Source organism: Furipterus horrens, unplaced genomic scaffold, assembly GCF_987537825.1.
Source record: "Furipterus horrens unplaced genomic scaffold, mFurHor1.1.pri manual_scaffold_12, whole genome shotgun sequence".
NCBI lineage: Eukaryota > Metazoa > Chordata > Mammalia > Chiroptera > Furipteridae > Furipterus > Furipterus horrens.
The window spans coordinates 70,330,669-70,343,785 of NW_028327182.1; the positions used below are offsets into that span (position 1 = coordinate 70,330,669).

The 13,117-nt window shown below is 40.8% G+C and overlaps 1 long non-coding RNA gene across 1 annotated transcript; it reads right to left on the minus strand.

Moving 5' to 3' along the window:
- Positions 1-1,053: 1,053 nt before the first annotated feature.
- LOC149996336 (uncharacterized) lies at positions 1,054-6,345 on the minus strand. The gene is made up of 4 exons (XR_016507513.1): positions 6,284-6,345; positions 5,806-5,916; positions 5,591-5,636; positions 1,054-1,199 (listed from the first exon to the last, which is right to left on the minus strand). It is a non-coding gene; the product is annotated as an uncharacterized LOC149996336 (long non-coding RNA).
- Between the last annotated feature and the right edge of the window lie 6,772 nt (positions 6,346-13,117).

The window sequence follows — 13,117 nt, forward strand, 5'->3', positions numbered from 1 at the left end:
GAAGCCAAAGAACTTATATGCATGACCCATGGACATGAACTAGGGGCTGGGATTGCTGGTGGGAAGGTGGGTACTCGGCAGAGGGGAGCAAAGGGGAAAAATTGGAACTACTGTAACAACATAATCAATAAGATATACTTAAAAAAGAAAAGAAAAGAAAATTCTAACTAACAGAAACTGAGTGGGGTGGGGCATGAGTCTTGGAATCAAATTTAGCCTCTAGAAGACCTTGACCTAGATTGGCAGGGACTTCATGGAGAAGGTGCAGGGAAGTCTGCCAGGGTGGAAGGGCATTTGGGAAGAGGCGAGAGTGCCTCCGAAGAAGAAAAGCCAGAGAGGATCCCTTTCTTTACGATTATTGAGGGAAAATAAGAGAAGGTAGTTTAGAAACCAAAGGGCAAAAAAATGGGAGGAAAAGTACCATAATAAAAGCAGACACTGGCCTAGACTGAACAGGGTTGCTGGGGGTGGGGGGTCGGGCAGTCTCCAAGCTTAACTTAAATTAATTATAATCTTTAAAATTAACTTTAATTAAAATGGATGAAATACTGCAAGACAAACATTTTGAAGACTGGTGTGAACCTTGGTCAGTTCCTGCAGAGGCCCGGGATGAGTGGCATTGTAAGGCAATGTGGGGTTTTGTGTTAGTTAGTACATGGAATCTTTTGTGTTACTCAGTCTTCACTCACCAAGCATCCATCTCACAGGTGTGGAAAATGGCCCCCTGTCCATTCTTAATTGTGGAAAATGTAATTCCCTCACTAGCCAAAAATTAACAAAAGTAGCACAAATAAAAATGTGATGACTCGGGTGCACTTCCCTGAAATGAAATTGTTTTCTTGCATTTTCAGTAAGCATAAAGTGGGCAGTGGAAATGAAAACAAGTCTCTTTATCTTTTAGAGCCAGATCAGAGGTTATTAAACCAAAGGAGTGCACAGAAATGACAGGAATTTAATAAATATGCAGAGGAGAGCTGAATAAATGGGAAAGGAAAAGAAAAATATTTAGAAGAGAAAAACACAGGTCAGAAATCTTTTCGAAGCCCCCTTTAATTTGGCTCAAGTACATCCACATGAATATCAGATAGGATTAGTTCCAGTTTGCTGGGTTCTCAAACAGCTGAGAAATAGGCAGCAGACACAGACTCCCGGTGACCCCTCCAGCTCTGTTCAGCACCTTTGTTTTCATATGAGGTTAACTGAAAAAAAAAAAAAAAAGAGAGAAATAACCTTTAGCTACCTAATCCACTCACTTATTTTTTCCCTCCTGAAAAATGTAACTTAAATAATAACATATGTATTCATTTGATTCTAATTTCTAATGATAACCAAAGCGACATCCAATTTAGAAGACAGTATCAAAGTGATCCAAATACCTAAGTGCCCTTGTAATTAAATTTACTTTTTATCAAACACTGCTTAATTGACCATTGTCTTTCTCTCAGCTGCCTTAGGATAGACGTGGCTTCCAGCCGGCTGTGGAGTCGCTTATCAAAGGCTGGCGGTGGGGTTCTCTTTCTCCATCTGCTGTGCCCTCGGTCCATGCAGGGGTTTCCCACAGCCTTGTGGAAGTGTGGAGCATTTGGGGTGTGACAATGCCTGGGATGCTTTGGACAGTGGGGATGCTTCAGTTTCTTTGCTGCCTGGACAGTCCTGCCCTGAGAAGACTGTTCCACTGATGTCCTGTGAGCCTGCCAGGGGCCCTGATGGTGCAGGCGTGCTGGAGCCAGGCCATGTGTCTGGCTCGGTGGACAAGATGGGCTGCCCTGTCATCATGGAACTTGATGTGTCTTCTTTTAGAGGAGGCTGGGTGGCCAGACATCATGCAGGACAGGAGAAGTGGCCTGACTTAGGACGTCTGGTCAGACAAGCTCTGGAGCCAAGTTAGGGTTTCGTATTTTATCCTGAGAGTGATGGAAGTCACTGATGCATTTTAGGAATGGGAGTGACACAGCAAAGTATGCTTTCTTTTACTCTTCTGAGAGATCACTTTGTCCAGTTTGCAGAAAATGAATTGGAGGAGGCCTAAAGTGGAGGTGTATTTCTGCCTCCTGAGCAGCTTCTTTGAATGTCTTCAGGCAGATGCCACCCTCAGCTAGCTGAGCAGTGTGCCTTCCTCTGACCATTATTTTTGGCTTAGGGCTCAAAGAAGGACTCACAAAATTCATGCATAAGCCCTAGTGAGTCTCTAGAGTCATGTGCCTGCACCTCAAATGTTAACACACATCAAACACTTTGTGTGCAGGGTGGGCCTGGGACTCTGCCTTTATAACAACCCCTTGGTGAGGTCTATGCAGCTGCTCAGTAGTCCTCACTATGGAGGCTCGGGCAAAGGGATTGTTCTGGTTTTTGTTCAAGTGCCCTGGAGCCTCATGTCATGTTTTATATCAAAAGTTCTTGACTGCACTTTAGACTTGCTAGGGGAACAAAAAAAAAAAAAAATAGACCAACAGAAACAAAATTGCTGGGGACCCTGCTTGCCTGCAGCCTAAGAGCTACTCTGCGTCCCATCTTGGTCAAAAGTAGGGATATTGTAACCTGCAGGTCACTTTTCGAGCTGACACTAACGTATGGTTCTCTTGTATTGGAGAGACCCCAAATGCTGTACTGTTGTAAGGTCTTTCAGGAACAGTCAGTTCTCTTTTCTAGTTCTCTGTTGGCTAGGTGTTTTTAAAGCAATAAAAATCATTAACTCTAAAAAATTGCCTAGGATTAAATGAAAACCCCGATAATCTGTAGAGCAAGTATCCAATGTTCAAAATAATTTAATCATGTCACGTCCATGATACAGTAGAAAGAAATATTTTGAGAGGAAAGATTTGGTTTGAGAGGATAATGTGTGTTGTGTGTATATGTGTACATGTATAAATGTGTGTATCACATGTGCATATGTTTGTGTGCATTTATGTGCAGATATACATGTATGTACATGCACACGCATACACACATGCACAAGTGCAGCACACTCACTGTGTACAGAATGTACACATGTATATACATTCATGTATATGTGTGTGCACACTTGTGTGTATTATAGACATGTTTATGGGTGTGCGCATGCCTGTGATTACAGATGAAGAAATGATGAGAGGGACCATACCAGGGTTGTATTGTTGAGTGTGCTATTCCTTAGGATCCTCCTTGCAGGAAACCCAAGTACTCTGACAATCTTATTTTAGATCCCTGCATGGCTGCTGGGAGACAGTTTGCTGATGAGTGTTTTCATCATCAATTTGACAGGTGGAGAAGTCAGGAGCTGGGCGAGGTTAAGTGGCCTGAGTGGGGTGAGGCCCAAGGCCATGTTGGCATGGTGGCAGCTCTGCCTGTTCCAGCACTCTCTCTGCTGGCCAGCACATAACTACTGCTCTGTGACATTGCTCGTTTGGAAGGGCAGTGTTTATATACTTGCTTGTCAAAACTCCCAGGAGGTTAACTGCTGCAGACTCAGCAATTAGCCTCAGTGGTGCTCTGCCATGAACACAGTGCAACCTTGTTCCTTCCCAGAGACCTCATGCTCTCAGTTAGGGAGACAGATATGCTGAGATCAGGTGATGGCAGCAGACCCACAGCCTCTGAGTAAATTCCTTGAACATTGAGGCAGGCTCCCCAAAATAATATTAGTCTGGGAAGGGCTTCAATCAGAAGAGCAATGTGAGTTTGTGAAAGAGAAAGTGGTAGATTCATGAGAAATAATTGCTCCTTATTCCCTGGAATGTGCTTTAGAATTAGGTCCTTTCTTGTAAATAACACACATCAATTATATGATAAAATATTTTGGGCAGACAATACAGAAAGGAGACAATGCTATGAATACCCATGTGCTTCACCATTGACCTTAACAAGTAACTTGTGATAGATGTTCCTCTCTCACAGTCTCCATTCTTCTTCCCCAGAGAATTGGTATTATTTTTTAAAATAATTTATTTGTTTGTTTGTTTATTTTCAGAGAGAGGGGAAAGGAGAAAGAGAGGGAGAGAAACATCACTGTGTGGTTGCCTCTCACTCGCGCCCCAACCTGGGGACCTGATGTACAACCAAGTCGTGTGCCCTGACTGGGAATTGAACCAGCGACACTTGGTTCACAGGCTGACTATCAATCCACCGAACCACAGCAGCCAGGGCGAGAATTGGTATTCTTAAGATCAATATGCAATTTTAACTTGTAGTTTGAAAATGTTATGTAAATAGTGGCCTGTTGTATAACTATTTTGTGCTTCTTGGTGGGGGACACTTCTAATGATATCTGTGGTGGCATGTAGCTTGTGCTCATTCATTTTCACTGTTGTCTAGTTTTTCATCTCCAGCTGATGGACATGCAAGTAGTTTTGAACTTCTTGATGATATCAGCAGTGTGGTAATGAGTTGCTTTGCATGTATTTCCTTGAGTGAATGTATATGCAAGTTTTACTGGGTATAAAACCACAAGAATTACTAGGTCTTAGGGATGCACCTTTTAAACTTATCTAAATATTGCCAGTTGTCCTCTAAATCAATGAAGAAACTTCAGTGCTGACCAAGTTTATTCCACATCCTCACCAGCACTTTTCATACATTCTACCCTGTTAAATGAAGCAGCTGGCAGGAGTGAGTCATATTCTCTCACCAACTGTGGGAACCAAGTACCCTATTCCCAGTCAATACTGAAGACTGATGGCTCGTGGAAAACCCTGCTCATTAACAAACAGAATATGATACTTAATTTCAAAACAATAAAAGATCCTGGGCCATTTTACTGCTGCTTTGTCTCATCCAAAATGGTTCACATGGGTGGGATAATAATTGAGTGCAGATGTAATTTAGTACTGTAATCACTCCAATTTCATAGATCCCTATTAGAAACATTCTAGCAAAAAGCTAACTTGGTTATAAATATTTGTAAACACAGTCACATTCTCTATGGAGATGTTATAGTTAATCATGCTAATGGGGGGAGGCACAAGTCTTGTGCCCTTGGTAATAACTTTCTTATGAACATAAAAGTATTGTGGGATTAAATGCAACGTAGTAAGATCAACACTCTGGTCACATAAAAGTGACTCTCATAATGTAGCTTTAGAGATAAACTTGAAAACAGTTTTACCAACAGCACTGACTGGAAGATTTGTAAATAGATAAAGAGTTTAAAAAGAACCCATGAAACACACAATTTGTGTGTGAGATTGAATTTTTATGTTGCTGTTTCAATGGTATAGTCTCCCTCCTGTTCTCATTTTCATCTCCCAAATTAACTGAAGACTTTCCTATATAGCTTTCCCATGTAGAATCCAAATGACACTCACTTAGCATTAACCAAGGACTTTTTGTATGCCTGGCTCCAGTATGTGAGAAGTTGTGGTGAATGTTGGCACATCAGCTCAAGTAGGGAGATGTGGAAGACAACAAGAGGATGCTGGCTAACACCATCCAAAGGGCAGGAGCGCTGCAGGAAGGTGACTTCCTAAAGTAGGTTGCTACCTGAGTTGTGTCATGGGGCAGACCTGACAAGGGTATGCTGGTGGTAGGCTGGCAAGAGGGAGGGAGAAGAGGGAATACATCTATGGTGGTAGGGTGAATGGGGCAGGCAGAGGATGTGGTTGGGGAATTGGCTTACCTGGAGTAGAGGGCCAATTGGGGAAGTCAAAAAAATGAGGATGACTCTGGATGGGGAAAAGAGAGAGGTAATGTCTTTGTTCTTTGGCTTCCAGTCTGATACTGACCTTTTTGGTAAAAATGTTAAGTTTTGCTTCATGGATGCCACTCCCAGAGCTAGAGGTGGGGCCAATGTACCCCATCTGCTTGACCTGGGGTGGTCTGTTGTCTACCCACAGTATGGCGGGAGTGATGCTCTGGATTTCCAGGGATACATGGTAGAAATAATAAGCATTTCTTCCTTGCTCTTTTGGGAGGGATATTTGTTCCTGGAGCCCAGTCATCATGCTGTGAGGAAGACCCAGCATGGTGTTGTAAACAGGACCATATAAGGAACAACTGAGGTCCCTCGCCCACAGCCCCACTTGAGCAACTAGCATAAAGGCAGCATCAACTTCCTAGCCAGGCGAATGAGCCATCTTTGAAATGAACCCTCTGGTCTCAGTAGAGCTGTCCCAACTTTCACCATATAGAGCAAATGAGCCATTCTCACCAAGTCCTGCTCAAATGATAGGTTAAATCAGATAAGGAAATTCCTGTGATCGAAGCCATTCAAGTTTGGGGTGGTATGTTATATAACAATAGATAACGGAAAAAACATCCTTTACAAATTGCCAACAACCTCATATTGATTACTTTACCCACTTCTACTTACCTATCCAGAGGTAGAAAAGAAGGTAACTTTAGAGGTTTGTTGTGGTAGTGGCTGCTCTCCTATCAGAATGGTCCACAGGAACCAGCTAAATATAGAGCTGACAATTTGCATGGGGATCAGCTCAAGCCACTGGCCAAGTGGTAGTGATGCAGGAACACACAGCTCAGCATAGATGTCACTCTCTTCTAATGCCTAAAATCCAAGGCTCATCAACCTTAGTTTATCTAAACCCTAGGCATGCTGTCAGTTAATTTTAGGTTTTATTATGGTAATATCCAAAGTAGAAACCATCATGTCCCTTCATATTATGGAGTAGGAAAATGAAAAGATTCAGAGACTAGCTCAAGATTATAGAATTAGTGGCAGATATTCAACCTGACTTTTAACTCCATCCACCCACCCATCATACATTGTCCACCAGCTACTCACCCTCTCCATCTATCAATCTCTCCATCCTTCCATCCCTCTATCCAACATTTATTGAACATCAGGGTTGTTACTGGTAATTCCTAGATAAATAGCTCATGGTTCCTCTGTGCATGAGTCTCTTGGCTTATTGAGGTGGCAGCTTATAAAATGGTAATTTGAATACCGTGTGGGAATTACACTGACATGGTACCATCTGGATCCCAAGTGGAGAGGAGGGCTATTTCTCCAGCATGTGTGGGTGGATTAGGAAAGCTTTTCTGGATTTTAGAGGACAAATGGGTGTTAACTTGGGCAAGAAGAGTGGTCTTACATGTGTGAAGTGTGTTCCTCCATCTAGCAGCATCAGCATCCCCTGGGAGGCTGTTAGAAATGCAGAGTCTCAGGCTCTACCCAAGTCCCCCTGCATCAGGATATGCATTTTCACCACATTGCCATAAATTCCTGTGAAATAAAAGTTTAAGACTGTCTGCTCCACACTGTGACATGCTCCTTCTCACTCTCAGCCACACCTATTAAATGCAAGGCCTTTGCCAAATTCTGATACAAAATCTCATTGTTCTCCGTGGATACTGAGGGTGCATGCACAATCTCCCCACTTGTCTAATGTCTTAGCTAGAGCATTATAGAACATGAGGGAAGCTAAGGTGCATCTTCAGCATGGTGCATTCAGCGATTTAGGCTAGCACATTAAATAAAAGCAGCAACATTTGATAAGCCAACCATGAGCTTAGTTCTCATGAAAAATGGTATGAATTATATAAAAATTAAGTGGCCTCTACTTCCTTAATGTTAACAAGGAAATATCTCCCTCAGGACAGAAATATTCAACTCTTTGACAACCACGTCTTCGTGTATCTGGTGAGGTAAGGTCTCAGCCACGCCTTGTCATTGGGCCGTGTTGGTCAGTGTTCGAAGAAGTTCCCAGCTGATGCTCCGTGAGCCAGGCTGCTCCACCTGTGACCGCAGTCCTTGCAGACTGGCCTCGTTTGGGCTGAGGGGCTCTCTGTTACCTTTGCTCAGGCCCCCTCCAGGGCAACTGGGGCTTTGCTGAGTGGCACTTTGTGATCGGCAGGTTTGTTGGCATCGTTTTCGCAGCATGACACTGAAACAGCTGAAACAGTACTGTTGAAAGTTCCCACCTCTGACTCACTTGGCAGTGGTGACAAATGCATAATCCAGAGAGTGGGCAGACCTGCATGACCTTCCACCCAAGATTCAGAGCATATCTCTGCATTGTCACGGGAACAGGCTCACAGCTCCCTCACCCCAGCACTACTCACATTTCATCTTTTGTTCTTCACTTGGTCTTCGCTGGTATTTTCAGAAGAGGAGCGGAGAGGCACAGGATGTGAAAACAGGCAACTAACAGCTTGAAGATATAAGGCATTGTGCTTCAACACTGCAATATGAATATGCTTTCATATAATGCACATACTCAAACATTGAAAAGACAAGTTGTTTAATCTGAACATAATTTAAGACATTTTTCATTAAAGTACACATATTTATTACATAGTGTTATATACATTTCATAGATATTTTTAAGAAAAAATTGATGGCTTTAAAGGTAAGTGAAGTTCTACATACAGGGTGGGACAAAAGTAGGTTTACAGTTGTGAGTATACAAAGCACAGAGTTTTTATTCTTGTGTTATTATTTGTTAATTATTGTATCATTTTTTATATGATCAACTATAAGCTTACTTGGTGCCACCTGTATTTAGATTTAATGTCTCATCTATCCTTGCACATGTTATGTTTGGGTTTGTATTCACTCTCCTTCACTGTTAGTATTTGAAAATGTGACTATAATGACATTTCTTTTTACCAAAAAGCAAATTCATTAATTAAATATAAGCAAAGAAAAATCACTAACCTCTCCCCCCACTGAACTCAACTTCTCTTTTCACTGCATATACTTTATTTAAATCTTCATTCCACATCTCGTTCTCGAATTCTAGATTCACTTTTCTGTTACCTAACGTGGGACATTTTGAGGTGGTAACTTGTTGTCACTCTAAAATCAGTTCAAAGGAAATTCATAACTTTCTAGTACTAAAACCTGCTTTTTTGATTCCCAGTTTCATTGGATGGCATTTCTATTCTAGCCAGTCCCCGGAAGACATCTAAACACTTTTCTTCCCTTGTACTGATTCACCAAATAGTCGTTGGCAACTCCTGTCAATTATGCTACCTTCATATTTATTAAAATCCAAAAATTATTTCATCAGGTTATATAAATATAACAATGGGTTTATAGCAGAACAGTTATAAATATAAAAATTATAAAGTAGATGAAAATCACCTATAACCACCATTTGTTTGCTGTTGTTTCCTTCTGGTCTGTTTTCTACTACAAGAAACTTCTTCCCACTAGTCTGTTACTACATGAGAAATACCACCCATGTGTCTCTCCTTCCCTCCATTTCCTAGGCCTCTGCCTTCCCAAGTCCTTCTTTGTTTCTTGATGGGATTACTGCTACAACCAGTTCACCTGCCTCCCTGTCCATATTCTTGCTCCCTTCCCAGTTCAGCCTGTGCACTGTCAGGGTAGGCTTTTGAAAATGAAATTCTCATTCTGTCAATCCCTGATTAAAATCATATTCCTTCACCCTCCATAAGACAGTGTTCACATTTCTTATCAAGGCATGAAGATCATTTTGAGCCAATTCCTTTCTCTCTTTCTTAATACTTTCTGACATGTCTGCTCTGCTCCAAGTTGCCCAAATTACTTGGAGTTCTTCAGATATATAAGTGCATCCTCATATTGCTGAATCATTGCATTTCTCCTGCCTCGTGTATCATCCTGGGTTCTCTTGAAATGCACCCTCTTCCTTTTACAGCTCTGCAGGAGAATGCCCACTGATCCTTTAGGCTCACTTGTTCTGTAAGGTCCTCTTCTGCCTGGTTCCATGGAGGACCCCTTCCTCACACCAGGCTCTGGAGCCTTTTGCTTACCAGACTGCCTCCCCAAGGGGCATATTCATCATTATATCCCCAGTACTTGGTGCTGTACCATGTGATGGAACCTCAATAAATGTTTACTGAATAAATGAGGGAGTGAATGAATGAATGAATAAGTGGAATCTGAAGCTTGGTAGCAATAGTACATTTTCTGTCACTTCAAACTTCACCAGTTACCCTGGGTCATCTTCTCTCTGTTTTTCCTCTGTCTTTTTCAGAACTACACTAATGATTGCCACACCATAATGAGTTGCTTGGCAAACTGGCCAGGATTCTACCATACTGTAAGATCTGCCAGACAATGCTCTTCACTTGTCAACTAAGGTTAACAGTTAGCAACTGGCAGTGGCAAACATCTCAAAGCCACAGAATGAGGCCTTGAGTACTAAGACATTATTGGCTTTTGTTGAGACTACCTATCAGATGTATTGACCTGAAAACTAAATGTTGACTAAATGAAGGCTATGGTCAATATTTCACCTTGAAGGACAACATGCTTGTGTGGTTTGCAGAAATATGTATTCTTTCACACATTTTGAATGTCTTTATTAATGATCCCTGGGAATTAGTTTGAGTGCTTGTGACTATAGTGACAGTTATCACTTTAGTGCTTAAATCCTCTAAGAAGAGAAACCAGAAGACTCTTCCTTACCAATCCTCCATTGTAACACCTCTACTCACCTGGGCCAGGCACATGTGCTGTCCAGCTTTGCTATGGTAATCACCTCAGAGAGAAGGACCAGGTCCTGTGGGAACCAGATTGGAGCTAGCAAACCCAGAGCCTCTAAGGTAAATAGTTAAGTGAATCATTTTAAGTTAAAGTTGATGCTACATTCAAATTATTTACATTTAAATACCATTCAGGTCAAGATTTGGCAGCATGTAATACTGCCTCTTTGGCATTTATAAAGCTGTGATGGACCAGATACATGGGTCCTGAGGATAAATGTTTGGCTTTAGGAGCACGTGGTGGCCAGTGGGCTCTGTGGAGTATTTCTCAGGGTTTCACTGTACCTCAACACATTTCTCAGCTGCCTGGTGTAGATGGCAGGCTCTTGATGATATAGTGCAGACTCAGCTGAAATTCTGTGCCATTAGAAGTTATGTAAATGCCCTGGAGTAAAGTTGGCCTCACCATTTTTCAAGGAAGCACAGTAACTACAGAAAGGCAGGAGTGAGGGGGGCACATTGCTTAGTTCTGAGCTCTATTCTTCTCCCCTTGAATGGTTGCCTCATGTGTCTCTGCTCACTTTCCCCTTTCTGAATTCATCGTTCTGTTTTGCCTTTCTCAACTCCAACTTTTCCGCTGGTACCAAAGAGTCCTGATTAGTCAATGCCCTGTTTTCAATGAAGAGTACTACCTCTGGGGAGCCTTTTAGACCTTTAGGGGCATACTTAGTCATGATGTGGATGGGGAGGGTACCCTTGACAAAATCATGAGATTATTGTGTGATGCACAGGACAGTTCTACATAATTAAGCAATGTCCCCTGTCACACACAGCTTTTACAGTCCTTCATGAAGGTGAAAACCCTGTTTCTAAGTATCTGAGCCTCAGATCAACTACTTTTCCATGGCATTTTTCAAAGTGTTTCTGCATAGTTTTAATATATACTAAAATTTCCAGAAATACTCATATGCTTAAGTTGAGGGAAAGTTATTCTTTATGTTATTTGGAGCTTTATCAAGAGTTGATCACCATTTCAGAAAGCCACATCACTGATAAGAACATCACTTACCTCTGAATCACTATGTGCTCATCTGTCTCCTTTGAGTTTTGTGGTTATCACATTCTCAGAAATCCAAAAATCAGCACCAATATGGATGATTTTATTATGCCTTTGGGTGTGGTTATGCCCAGGAGCTTACATATTGAAATATATTTTATTTCTATTATAATTATGTTCTTTTTCATTCTGTTAGAGCATTATGCTGATTTTCAAAACTATGACTAATCAGGGTAGATTTTATTATCTATTATTTCTTTTTAAAATATGTTTATTGATTTTTTAGAGAGGGAGGAAGAGAGAGAAACTGATGTAAGAGAAAAACCTGTTTCATTCCTTATGCTTATGATGGGAGATTGAACCCACAACTGAGGAATGTGTCCTGACTGGGAATTGAACCCACAACCTTTTGGTATACAGGATAACACTCTAATCAACTTAACCACGCTGGCTGGGGCTATTATTTCTTTTAAAGAAAGCATAGGAGTTTATTTTTAAAAGTTATAAAAAAGAACATTGGGTCTAATTGGACTGAAACTCATTGAGTCAATGTGCCCTCTCATGTATATAGGCAGAGGGCAGTTCTCATCTTCCTGACATCATGCTCTTTGCCCAGCTCTTTCCAGAACTTGGAATCTGACAAGGACATGAATCAGGGAAGGGCACTGTCTCTGGGATTTCATTCATTTCTAGATTCTTTTTGTTATTTTGCTTAATTTTACATATCTCTTCTTATTTTGAAATTTCTACCTCCTCTCTCTCATTCAAATATGTGATGAAACAATATTGGACTATTATGTCATATATCATTTCATCATGTAATGGTAATATGATCTTCCTTTATGTATGTATGTAGTCATATACATTATTGTATAATATGTATGTATAGTTTTCCTTTTGGTTTTATTTATAGTTTCAAGCATTCTCTGTTCTCATTGAGCTTATCAATCAAATATGTTCATTCTAAGAAATGTACAGGGGTGGGCAAAAGTAGGTTAATAAAAATAATAAGTACAATAATTAATGGAAGAATACTCATGTACTCACAATTGTAAGACTACTTTTGCCCACCACTGTATAAATATTTTATTGATGACCTAAATCAGAAATTTAAATCTCACTTCACAAAAAAGTGATAAAAAATGTAACTTAGCTGATTCATTGTAAAATTGCCTTGATTTTGCTCTTATACATAGTAGTGGATATTTTTAACTTAAAAATGCTTCTTTTGATTTATTTCTTTTAAAGCATATGAAGTCTTTATAATGTATCTCCTATAATTATTGAGATAGTAGGCTGTTTGGGTTCTGTGAATTTCAGTTGTCCGTAAATAGTGCCCTCATCAACCTCCAAAGTCTATGTTTTCACTTGTGTGTGGTGATGGAGGGAAGACAGCACTGTAAATAAACAGAATGGAATAGAGAATAGTACACAGGAGGTATGGAAGCCAAGAGCTAGGAGAGAATCATTACAACACTGCCTACTTGTTTGATGATTCAATTCTTTTTTTAAAAAATAAGTTATTTGTTTGTTTGTTTGTTTGTTTATTTATTTATTTTTAGAGAGAGGGGAAAGGAGAAAGAGAGGGAGAGAAACATCACTGTGTGGTTGCCTCTCACTTGTGCCCCCAACTGGGGATCTGGCGTGCAGCCTACTCATGTGCCCTGACTGGGAATCGAACCAGTGACACTTGGCTCGCATCAATTCTTTTTTTTA